We start from the raw sequence: 12,581 nt of genomic DNA, 5'->3' as shown, positions 1-12,581 counted from the left end.
AGTCGTCAGGGCAGAAGAGGAATGTAACATTAGAGATGAGGACCTCTCGTGGGGGTTCCTCGGACAACTTGTGCCATCTTCTCTGTGGCACACCCACTGAAGAAGGATGATGGGGGAGAGATGCACACGTGCAGAAGGTAAGGAACTGCATAAAGAGATTGGAGGAGTCACAAGAAAGAAGCACAATAAAGCCAGAAAAGGCCTGAAGACCCTCAAGAACACTAACCTGTGGCAGACTGAACACTCTGTTTTGTTCCTGTTCTTATCATTATGTATTTACCTTCAATTCTACCTTCATTTAGCAGAACTGATAAAATGAAATGTTAAAAATAGGGTCTTCTCAAACAGCACTTCAAGTAATATGGGAAATGTTCAGGCGCAGATTAACTTTACGCACATCCACAGATCACATGACCATGTTGTTCTAGGTCTTCACAATCTGATGCAGAATTCAATTCTGCTGTTTTTGTATTTATTAACAACAAATCAACCTCATAATTTCATTATTTGTTCTTAGTTTATGTAGGGGCAAATTTTGTTTTTCCTAGTTCCTTGAGAAGATCATATTCGCCAAAATAAACCGATCACTTTCAGCTAAAACAGAAGTATAGAATTGCTAAATAATCTTCGGTGGATCTACAGCAAGAATTTTATTTTATTTTTGAAATTTTTTATTTGAGTATAACTGATGCACAGTATTACATTAATTTCAGGTATACAACATAGTGATTCACAGGTTCCTACCTTATACTGGGCTCACCCCAAGAACAGCTACTATCCCTCTTTCACCAAATAATACTGTTAAAATATCATTGACTATATTCCTTATGTTTAGCAGGAATTTTAAATGGAGGTTTGTTTTTGACCATGTGACCTTTCAGTTAGGAAGAGAATTAGTCACTAACTTTTAGACTAAAGTTCCCTGAAGTTTAGACCAAAGATTCTTACCATCTTGGCATTAAAAATCAGGATACTATAGAATGATGATGGGATTTCCCAAATGCTTAAGATGAATGCAAGCAAATAATAAAAATGGCATGGAATAGGCTCCTACAAAATTAAAAATTGCTTCAACTTGCTTCCTTATTTTGGGAGAAGAAATACATAGTACACTCTTTCTTTCTTTCTTTCTTTCGTTCGTTCGTTCGTTTTTAGTGCTCTGCTTATCGTTAGAACCACGTTAGAGGCACCTGAGTGGCTCAATCCATTAAACATCTGACTTTTGATTTAGGCTCAGGCCATGATCTTAGGGTTGTGAGATAGAGCCCCACATCAGGCTCCAGTTAAGCTTGGAGTCTGCTTGAGATTCTTTCCCCCTCTTCCTCCATCCCTCCCCCCTTCACATGTGCACTCTCTTTCTCTGTCTGTCTCTAAAAAAAAAAAAAAAGTTAAGTGATAATGAACTTAATAATCGTGATTACTTAAGCATCTGCTAGGAGCCTTGCGTACTATATATATTTTTTTAAAAAATCTGAATGAAAAATTTTATTTTCCACCTCTCTTAGATGTGGAAAAGGAGTCAACAAATTTAACTTCACATAACTAGAACGTAGCAGAGATAGGCTTTGATCTCAGGTGCAACACCAAAGCTTTATGTACTGTATCCACAGACCCTTCCTAGTTATCTGTGAATAACTCATATAGAGAGAAAACCTACACCACCCTATGGGGCAGAGAGGCCAGCCATTTGGCTTATGTGTCTCTTAGAAGGATAACCAGGCTGGTGGGCCTTTGCTGCTATCTTCCTCAAGAGGAAGTGACATTTGTGAAAGAATTTCCCTAGATTTAGACCTTCTTAAGAGCAGAGACATTCCTTCTTTTCTTCTTCAATGTGTCATTATTACTTCTTTGTCAGTGGACACCCTTGGCACACACTTGCACGCACAGTGGTTAGGTGAGGGAGTCCAGGGGAAATTCTCTCAATTTTCTATTTCCTTTCACTTTGAGTTGTTTAGGAGGATTAATTAACCGCAGGATTCTACTCTAACATGTTCTCTTCAAGGTCCAGCCGTCTGTAGTCTTGCCTTGAGAGAACATAAACTAAAACTGGTTGGCTGAGGGTACAATTGTACTTGGAGGAAAAACATCCCACCCAGCAGATTTGTGCACAAGCCCCCACCCATGCACAGCCTGTCTGTCTGACCATCTCTCCTTCTCAGGCATTATTCAGATACAGACATGGTATTCAAATACCTCAATAATGTGCACTGCTTGAAGTTTAGCTACTTTTTTTTTAGATGACAAGATGGAGCGTGTAAGCTGTGCTGGGGATATTTACCAGCCAAGATGCGGTAATTCGAAAAGGGAAGTGTCACTGTCAGGGCTCTCACTCTGGGCACAGTCAACAGGGAACCCGCCTTCTGGGAAAAGAGAACAGGGCTGGCAAATCCTAGCTTAGTCTGAATGAGGGCTCTGATTTTCCAAAGTGTTGAGAGAATCAGAAGAGGTGGGGGAGTTGGGTACTTAAATACTGAAACAGGCTTGAGCTAGTGGAGCCCAGAGAGGGGAGAGGAGGGTGGAGGAAAAGAAGAGAAGGTGAGGCAGTGTTGGTGGTGACGAACACTACAGACATTCAACAGGGGCGCGGTTCCAGTGGTCACCACCAGGAAAGTAGTTTTTTTGCAGGCAGGTGAAAGGATGGACTGTCCTGATTGACCACATAAAACTTGATTCTCTCCGACCAACTTGCTTGAACTCTAAAGTAGTATTTTAGATACAAAAATCTTTGCTGAGGGACAGCTGGGCGGCTCAGCGGTTGGGCGTCTCCCTTTGGCTCAGGTCATGATCCTGGGAAACCAGGATCTGAGTCCTACATCAGGCTCCCTGCATGGAGCCTGCTTCTCCCTCTGCCTGTGTCTCTGCCTCTCTCTGTGTGTCTTTCATGAATAAATAAATAACCTAAAAAAAAATCTTTACTGAGTTGATGCAGTTTTTTGTGTGTCCCCATCTCATTGCCATTAGATCATTTAGTAAAAACTTGAATCTCCTCTGTGCTCTCATTTCTCACGTTTTCATGAGATAACACGATGGTCATTTTGCTCTGTTCTAGAAATAGGCTGCAATCAGACTCTGAGGAAACAATCATTTTGTCTTTCGACTGGGAACAATTAAAACAGTTGCTGTGCATTACTCTCTACACTTCATTACTATCTTATTTTTATAGCGTCACGGAATCTGATGTGAGTCATCGGCATATGAGGCCTATGTCATTTCTGTCATTGAAAAGCTAAAGAACCCAAATCTACCCTTATGGAGGTGAATTCATTCCTTGGGACTCCATACCTACATGCTAGGTATTGCTACCAGAAGAACAACGAAGCTTACACTTACGGGGAGGGTACATTTATTTAAAGAGAAAAATTGTGTCTATAAACCGCAATACACTTTACTTTTCATGTGTGTCTTTTTATGAAAAGAGCAACACATGTATTAATTTTTCCCCTTTTTGTCCTCAACCTAGCATTAAGTAGAAACGTGTTAACAATAAATACAGATTCCTAGGTACAACCGAGTGTCCTTTTCTCTACTTACCTGTTAGGTGTTATCTAAATTTGCATCTTCTGCGTACACAGAAGAAGGGAAATTCACTTCTGTGTGCACATCCTAATCTTTTCACAATTTCTGGTCCTATTATCTGAGTCTACTCTTCAGAGGAAAAATAGTAACTTACAACTCTTAGCTTCTCTCTGACCCTAAGCTGATTTTTACTTCTCTTCTCTCTCTCTCTCTCTCTTTTTTTAAGATCTTATTTATTCATGAGAGACACAGAGAGAGAGGCAGGCACACAGGCAGAGGGAGAAGCAGGCTCCATGCGGGGAGCCCGATGCAGGACTCGATCCCAGGACCCCGGGATCACTACCTGAGCCGAAGGCAGATGCTCAACCACTGAGCCACCCAGGTGGCCTACTTCTCTTTTCAAAACTGTCCTTGACCTACTACCCAAAGTTCCATGTTGCCTTGTGCTCTGTCTCAGCTTCCAGTGGAAGGCATGTGCGCCATTGAAAAAGATCCCTAAAGGGATGCATTGTTTGCAATTGCTCAGCTTCTCTGGAACAACAGCTTTCATTCTAGAATTTTCTGTCAGAGTCATAACAAGCCTCAACTCCTCTGCAAATTTGATTCACATGTTTAATTCAAAGCAATGAATTAACTAATTTAGAGTTATTAAACCAGCAGCCTGCCGACTTTAGGAGAAAAAAAAAACAGGACAAAATTTTTAAAAAGCTGACTATACAAATTTCCAACTTTTCAAGACGATGAGAAAGACACAGACATCGACTCAAATACAGCTGCCTAATCATATACAACTTTCAGCAGCTCTCTGAGGATAGCTTCCATTTTCCCTTCACTCTCCTTGTCAGGGCATGATAACCTTTAGACAGAGGGCTTTCTCTAGCTTTGTGGCTGTTGGCCCTAGAGCACACTGTGTGGTCAGCACCATTTAGGAGATTATGTTCATCATCAATACTAAGCTCTGCAGATTCTTAGGACAGAGAAGGAAGGGTGCTCCCGTGCTTACTCAGATGGAATTTCATTTTAAAAAGTCCAAAGAATGGTTTATCACATAGTGCATTTTGTGTATAGTTGTCCAGACCTCTTTTCCTTTTTGGCAGGAGGTATACTGTGTGGTAAAGTAACTAAAATGTGCCGCAGACACAAAGGCAAGGACTAGGGTGCTCATTAAACCATTTTAAGGTCTCTTTCCCTCTTAGTCATCACATATTTCTAGAGTAAGTGTGGTTTAGGATATGTTTTAAAGAAAGGAAAAGATAGTTTGGCGAATATGGAGTGGAAGTCTGTCCAGCGTCACTAAGAATAGTATGTTTGACAGGCCACCAAAGCTGCGAACATGTGTACTTGTAATAAAGGCTCGAAAGTTCTTTAAGGTTTCTACATTGGAAAAATTCATGAGTTCTCTTGTATGTGTGTTATTGTGGGGATCAGATTGCTGTTTCTGCTACTTCCACTGTTTTTCTACCAATTGCTTTTACAGTTTTTCTTTGTTTACGTAAGTGCAACTTGCATAGGGTAACGCGTGCACACCTGAAGGATACAGCTTGATAAATGCAATTCGTTGTAAGTGTGGTTTTCTTTTTTCAGATGTTTTATGTAATGCATTTCCGGTGAAGTTGGCAGTTCTGTGCTGAAGTTTTCTAAATGAGAACAAGTCTACACATTGCTTCTAAAATCCTTTTGACATATTCTTTGAGATAGAATTAAAAACCCAGCGTAGGTGAGTTCATGGCTGTCTTACTGTGGATTTCAGAACCTATAGCTTGTCAGGCTCAGGGCACTGGAGTGAACAGCCCTATGAGTATATTGTACTTTTCTGAGAAATGTAATATAATGCAGAACCTTGAGAACATAGTAATACGTGTACAGATATATACAAATATATATATAAAACATACATATTTACATATTACACAATATATATAAATGTCACACACAAACCTGACCAGCCTTCTTCCATGCATTCTGAGTCTTGACACCTGTCATTGTATTGGCCCAGGGTTGTTTTGGGTAGCTGGAAATCCCATCAGTAATTTGTCTCTCTGAGATTATAAGCTCTTTATGGACAAGAACGTGTTTGATTTTATTTGATCATTCATTCCTCCTTCACTTCCATCCTCTGAAGCCCTTGAAGGCATAAGATCTGCCCACAAAAGAAATTCAATAAGGAAAAAAAAAAAAAAAAGAAATTCAATAAGGTGTTTTAGAGTAAATTTGAAAAAAAAAAGCAGAGATAGCCCTGGTTTCTAAGAGGGCCCCTGTTGCTCCTGTGGCCCCCACCCCACCACAGCTCCTCCTCATGTAGTAAAATCCAGGAGTTGTGAGAAATCTCTCAATATGTATACTCGCTCATAATGTGTCATTTGGCTAAAGAGAAACCTGATTAAAATGGGAGGAAAAAGTGGAAATTTACTCCATTTCGACCTGATGTTGTCAAAGAACCGGAGTGTGGAACGTCAGTATTCAGCTATCAGAGCTGCACTGTCCCCTGAGCCCCAGACCAGATCATTCTCAAACTTGTAAGTAAAATTGAAAGACATTCAAGATTTGTAGGGGTCGTCCTAATATAGACTAACTGTGTTATCTACTGCTTTGGTCTCCAAATGGAAACTTTCTTTAAAAGGGGGGACTTTGTTCCTCAGACTTCTTTATAATCTCTCTCTGTTTCTCTTGTTTTTCTTTCTTTTTCACCCCACCCTCATTCATGGCAGGAGTGATTGATCATTGATGAAGGAACATTCCCAAAGCCTATTAAATACCTGTACCAATGCTATTTATAATCTAATGGGATTAATTGAATGTTTACAATACCCCAATGGTTATTTCTCCAATGTCAGGGAAATTTTACAGTTAGTATCTTACTCAGCAGATTATTATACAATATATTATATTTTTGAAATATGTATAAATTAAACACAGGCTCCACATGTTAAATAACTGGTGATAACACAGTGTAAAATGACCACATCTCATTCTTAAGATGGAGAGGAAATGATGGGAAAGTCTCTGCTAGCTCCTTGGTAGTAGGTACTCTCGCTCCTAACGAAGAGTCCGATGTTTCTCTAAGATACTATATTGTATCATCCTTATTGTTTTCATATTTTCTGAAATAGCAGCATTTTTTACTGAAAACTAGATATCTAGGCACAATATTGTTGAAGTAGACTTTTAATTATCTCAGAATAGACTGCATATTTAGCCCTTCTGTGTATAATTTAAAAAGCTACCCTGGGCCTTATTGCTCTATCAGTTGAAGGACTTCCAGGCAACCCTGGTGAGGCTGATGATTTTATCGCTCATCTTTGCTCAACAGTTAGGCTGTGTCTCAGATCTCAGTGTGAAAGACATGGACAGAGAACACTCAGAACACCCTGCCATTTTTGGTAATGTACTCAAATAGCAGCAGAAATTAGAAATCTATAAAAAGTAATATACACCAAGATTACATTTGAAAAACAAAAGTTAAATAAATATAAACAATTATAAAGTCAACTTCATGTGATTTCCTCTTGATTTCTTGTTCTGAAATTTTGTTGTATAATTACGTATCTTCTCTCTGGATTCCGGTTATCATTCATGGACTCTCTCTCTCTCTTTTTTTTTCTTCTGACTTTTCTTATTCTTTTTTTTTAAATATTTTATTTATTTATTCATGAGAGACAGAGAGAGGCAGAGACATAGGCAGAGGGAGAAGCAGGCTCCATGCAGAGAGCCCAATGCGGGACTCAATCCTGGGACTCCGGGATCACACCCTGGGCCGAAGGCAGACGCTCAATCACTGAGCTACCCAGGCTTCCCAACTTATTTTTGTAGAAAATTATTATTATTATTATTATTATTTATTAAATCAAGTTTCCGGGCAGCCCGGGTGGCTCGGTTTAGTGCTGCCTTCAGCCCAGGGCATGATCCTGGAGTCCTGGGATCGAGTCCCACCTCAGGCCCCCTGCATGGAGCCTGCTTCTCCCTCTGCCTGTGTCTCTGCCTCTCTCTCTCTGTCTCTCATGAATAAATAAATAAAATCTTTAAATTAATCAATCAATTAATCAAGTTTCTTGTCATGTGTGGCAGAGTGGGAAAAACTTAGCCCTAGGAGTCAATACTTAAATTTGAACCATAGCCTTAGTACTTGCCAGCTCTCTAATCATTGTCATCTATAAAACTGGAAAAGATGATAATTCTTTCCAGGGTTATTGTGATAATTAAATAACATGCAAAAAATTCTAACACTTAGGTTACCCAGATGTTGATAAATATATGATTAGCTTATTACACTGTAAAAGCACCTATGAAGAGATCATTATATATCAGGCATGCTGATATATATATATATGTATATATATATATATATTATATCAGAGTGTGGAGAAAATCCCATTTTTACATTTAATTTCCATTGTGTACCTAAATACATATCAGAATTTATTTTTTAAATCATTTTAATTAGCATTCTTTCCATAACTTCATAGAAATGTTATTGAACTTCTGTGTAATTGATATGAATACTTTGGCAAGAGGTTATATGTTAATTCACATGGTGACATAGTTTTCTGATGATTGCTTTTAGGAAAATGTTTCAAATCTTAAATGTCCTATATTTACATAATCAGGAACCTTACCTACTCTTCTGTATCTTATTGTGAACCTCTCCTGCCCATAAGTCACAGTTTTAGCCCAGACACGATGATCCTCTGTTGTCTAAACCAAGGACCCAAGTTGAATTTAGGGCAAAAGACTTAGTCATGGTAGGTTAGAGGAATAAATATTTGGGGCACAAATGTGCTGCCAAGTAAGATTGCTCCTCAGACAAATAATAAATATTTGTAGCAAAATCTGGATCTGGCACTTGGGGTTTGAATCTCAAATAACTTAATTCTTTGATCTTTTGTTCAACATGTATAAAAAAGTGTATAATAATAACAATCACTTCAGGAGTTGCTGTGACATCATGGGTGATTTAATATTATTGATAACCTGATATCATAGATAATTCAGTATTATCACTTACCACTACACCTCCTCACTCTTAGTCTGCTTCACACCCACCCACACACTTTTCTTCTAACTATAAAGAAAAGTGATTAATTTATACCCATTTAACAAATGTAAATACTAATGGCACTTAATGTTAACACTTAAAGATCGTGTTTCAGAGACGTTATCTCACTTTGAACTTTCCCACAGCTCCAGAAGAAAAGTAGGGTTATTATTATTCTTGTTTAAGAAAAAAAGAAAATTAAGGTTCAAGGTGACATGATCAGACTCTCACAGCTAATAATTAAGAGTAGAGATTAGCACTCACAACTTTGCAAGGATAATATTAAAGCATGATGCATTCCTCACTGCTAGATATAGAGTCAAGTAAGTAGTACAAAACCTAAGGCTGGAAACATTTTTTTTCTCATAAGTTTCCATAATATTTTCAAAACTTAGTCCTATGCTAACCTTGTAAAATACCAAATGGTTGTTACACACTTGCCATCTTCACATACTGAATCCTGAAGCTCACCTTCATTGTTTAGTTGTGATTATGTTATTTCATCAATGATGTAACAGTTTTTGCTTTAATAAAACCCTAGGATGCCACACCAGAAGTAAAAACTTTTACAGAAATGTAAACAGCAGAAGTGGGAAAAGGGTGACAATCAGAAGCTGTTTTCTTTCACAGAAGAGCGGCAGGCCTTCCATACCTGGCGCACCACAGGGGATCAAAGGAGTGCCATCCCTCAGACATTTGTGCTTGCTTCTAAGTGAATTGTTTTCCAGTTTTACATATGGCTTTGGTATGAAAGAGCAAATATTAGAACTCTAAGAATTTAGAGAATATTGATAGCAAGAAAGTAGGTTATTATGTAAATTTGTTATGTTTTCCCTGGGTAAGAGTTCCAGGTCCCCCAGACAGAGTGTGGCTTAGCCAGCAGCCTTTGGGTAAAGTTCCCCATTATACAGATGCCTGACAATTTCACATGTTATGGATAAAGTATAATTCTCAAGTGGAGAAGGGAAACAGAACGAACATCTAGCTCAAAGGTGAGGATGTGAGTTTTAATTGCAGACTTTTCACTCAGTAGTGTTGAAACTGAGCTTCTGTCTTCAGATCAAGGGGATCATAGACGTGTTTATATATTTTAGAGTTGTCAATATACGGTGAAGTAACATGTGTTTGAAAGTCCCAAGACTATGTTTTCTTTTAGCTTTCTGGATTCTTTGTTCTTTGGGGGCTTTTGTTGTTGTTGTTTTTAGCCGAAATGTAATGTATGTTCATTCTAAACAAGAAAGGCAGAGGAGGGAGGGAGGCAATAAAACTAGCAAATAAATAGAATCATACATCTCTATACTATTCTGATGTTTTAGAATAATCACAGATATTATTCTTAGCATAAGCAATGGCAAAAGCCAGATGACTGTGGACAAATCACTTACTCTTACCATTTCTTAATCCACAAAATAAGAGACCTATTTTTGACAAAATGTCATATTTATACATTATTCTCCAGAGGAAGTCACCAAAAGTCTTTTTAAAGTGAAAATAAATATAGTCCTACATTTTATTAAAATGAATGTGAAGAATAAAGTGTCAAACAGAACATTCAGAAAGTAAATGTTTGGTGTTTTTCAATCAAAATGTATTAAAATGAACAATTTGTGAAATGTAATTTCACAAATGTAATGTGAATACAACTCAATTCAAAAAATGCCAATGAATTTAATGAGCAGACAAAAGCAAGTTTATAAGCGAGTCGGGATCCTGTCTTCCAGTTACCTTAGCTAATAAGGAATCACTGGAATAATGATTGGATTAGTGAAATCACTTTGTTCAAATAAATTTTGTGAATAAACAGTTGTATGAATCATGACCAAAAAAAAATTAAAAAGTGCTGTTAAAGAGAAATGTTGGGCAGCCCGGGTGGCTCAGCGGTTTAGCACCGCCTTCACCCCAGGGCATGATCCTGGAGACCCGGGATGGAGATCCACGTCAAACTCCCTGCATGGAGCCTGCTTCTCCCTCTGCCTGTGTCTCTGCCTCTCTCTCTGTCTCTCATGAATAAATAAAATATTAAAAAAAGAGAAATGTTAATGAAACAATTCCACTGGGTAAGCAGAGATTGAATTAATAATACTAATTGTCAATCCTGTTTTGATTCAATAAACATTTTTGAGCACCAATTGCATTTGAGGCAGTGAGCTGGATGGTAGAACTAGGAAGACTCAGAAGCCAAAATTCACTGCTTTTCCAGTGAAGAAGAGAAATCCTAGTTAGGTATATCAATCACTGTTCCATGGGTCAAGGAACGAGCAGGGGAATCTATAAAAGTGGAAACCTAAAGGCTCTGACTGGGGTAGTCCTCCCATATCTGCTGGGGGATACGTTTCAAGTTCTCCAGTGTTTGCTTATTGTGTTATGCTTTAGCAAAAGCAAACTCTTCATAAAACCCAGTGAGGAATGGACTATGGAAGAAAGTGTTTACTCCTAAATATAATACACATGAGACACTGGGAATGTTGATGTGATGGATGAGGACCAAGCCCAGAGAGATAGGTGGTGGTATTCAAGGGTGGGATGATACATAAGGGACCAACAGGAGAGGCTTTGAAAGTGTTTCCTAACATGGCTTACAGTTCTGAATCAGGAGTTCTGGAGTGAGCCTGGAAATCTGCATTTGGGTTAATTATGAGGGGATATATTCATAATGGAAGCATTGGGCAGTATTCTGAACCATCTGATGCCAAAAGCAAATGACACTTTGTAAGTCCCTTTTTCTCGGTACAATATCTGACACCTCATGTATAATTTTGGAAGGCAAAATGGTAAGTCACACTTTATTAACATCATTAAATGATGTTAACATCATTAACAGCATTTTCTAAGTAAAGTCTTCAGTGTTTCCTCAAGATCTACAGATTCATATCATAGACGTAATCACCTTTCTGCTTAAATAGAACTCTATTCTATAATGTTCTGAGTCTTGCTTTCATCATCCCATCTTCTAACTCTAACTTTGCCCACCAATGCCAGAACACATGTATCTGCCACTTTGTTTTAATGGCTGCATACTGTTCCATTATCAGAGTATTTCATAAGTTATTTAACCATCCCTGAAGAGACCTCTGTGCACATTGGCATAACTAGAACTTCCTAGATGTAGTCTGTCACCAGACTTTGGTGATATTGCTGAAAAATGATAATTATGTGTTTATTGAAACACAACAGCAGAAAGGACACTCAGGTTTAATAATTGCTACTTCAGTGACCCCTGGCTGCCACTAGAGCACACGCCTCTCCCCGATGGGAACTTTGTCTTAATCATCACTGAATACCAGCCTATAACAAATGCCTAATACAGAGAAGTTGCTCAGTAGGTATGTGAGGATAAAGTGAATGAGTAAATTCTCGAACAAACCGAGGTTTGTTCATAGTCTTATCTCTGTGATTGACTCGATATGTGTCCTTACATAAAACTACTGACTCTTTCTGGGCTTCAGTTCCCTCTTCTGACAAACAAATATAAATCCTAGCCTGACTGTACCAAAGATTTGGCAGGAAGAACAGTAGAATAATAAATTTGGTAGTGACTTGAAAAATAAAACATTCAAAAAACTCACATAATCATTGTCAATAAGCATTGAATAAATAACTTCCTCTGCAGGGCATAGAGTTTTGGAAATGTTAGGTATGTGATACTAATTATAAGTGTAAAACAATGATCAGAGAAAAATAATAGTCACTGGGGGAAGGATACTGGCTAATGAATTATTACTGTCTTATCCTTGTTATCCTTGATATCCATATCAGTATCATTACGAAAAAGACTTAAACTACCAGGTGGAAAGGTACTATTGACTATAAAAGTCACATACTCAATATTATAAGATTTTTTTTACTTTCTTCCTCCCATCGGCTTGTTAGTTTTTATGTACATACCAGAAGCCTCTTGATGCTTTGTCTTACATGTAACTTTAGTTCATTCAGTTTAATTCGCCAATAGTGTAGTCAGGGGTGCCTGCATGACTCAGTCAGTTAAGCACTCGATTCTTGATTAGGCTCAGGTCATGATCTCAGGGTCATCAGA

The 12,581-nt window shown here is 38.2% G+C and overlaps 1 protein-coding gene across 3 annotated transcripts in view; it reads left to right on the top strand.

Annotated features, from left to right (window-relative positions):
• CHRM2 (cholinergic receptor muscarinic 2) overlaps positions 1-12,581 on the top strand; it is a 145,876-nt gene that overhangs the window by 127,237 nt on the left and 6,058 nt on the right. The window contains exon 1 of one of the 3 annotated variants that reach the window (XM_038559446.1): positions 5,212-5,233. The exons of the other annotated variants lie outside the window; for them this stretch is intronic. The gene's annotated coding sequence lies outside the window, so the exon portion shown is untranslated. Of the gene's footprint in view, positions 1-5,211; positions 5,234-12,581 lie in introns of those variants that run through there. 3 annotated transcript variants of the gene reach the window in all.

This window comes from Canis lupus, chromosome 16 (assembly GCF_011100685.1).
Source record: "Canis lupus familiaris isolate Mischka breed German Shepherd chromosome 16, alternate assembly UU_Cfam_GSD_1.0, whole genome shotgun sequence".
In the NCBI taxonomy this organism is placed as follows: Eukaryota; Metazoa; Chordata; class Mammalia; order Carnivora; family Canidae; genus Canis; species Canis lupus.
The sequence above is the reverse complement of the archived record's forward strand: the minus strand, read 5'-3'. Positions and strand labels throughout refer to the sequence as shown.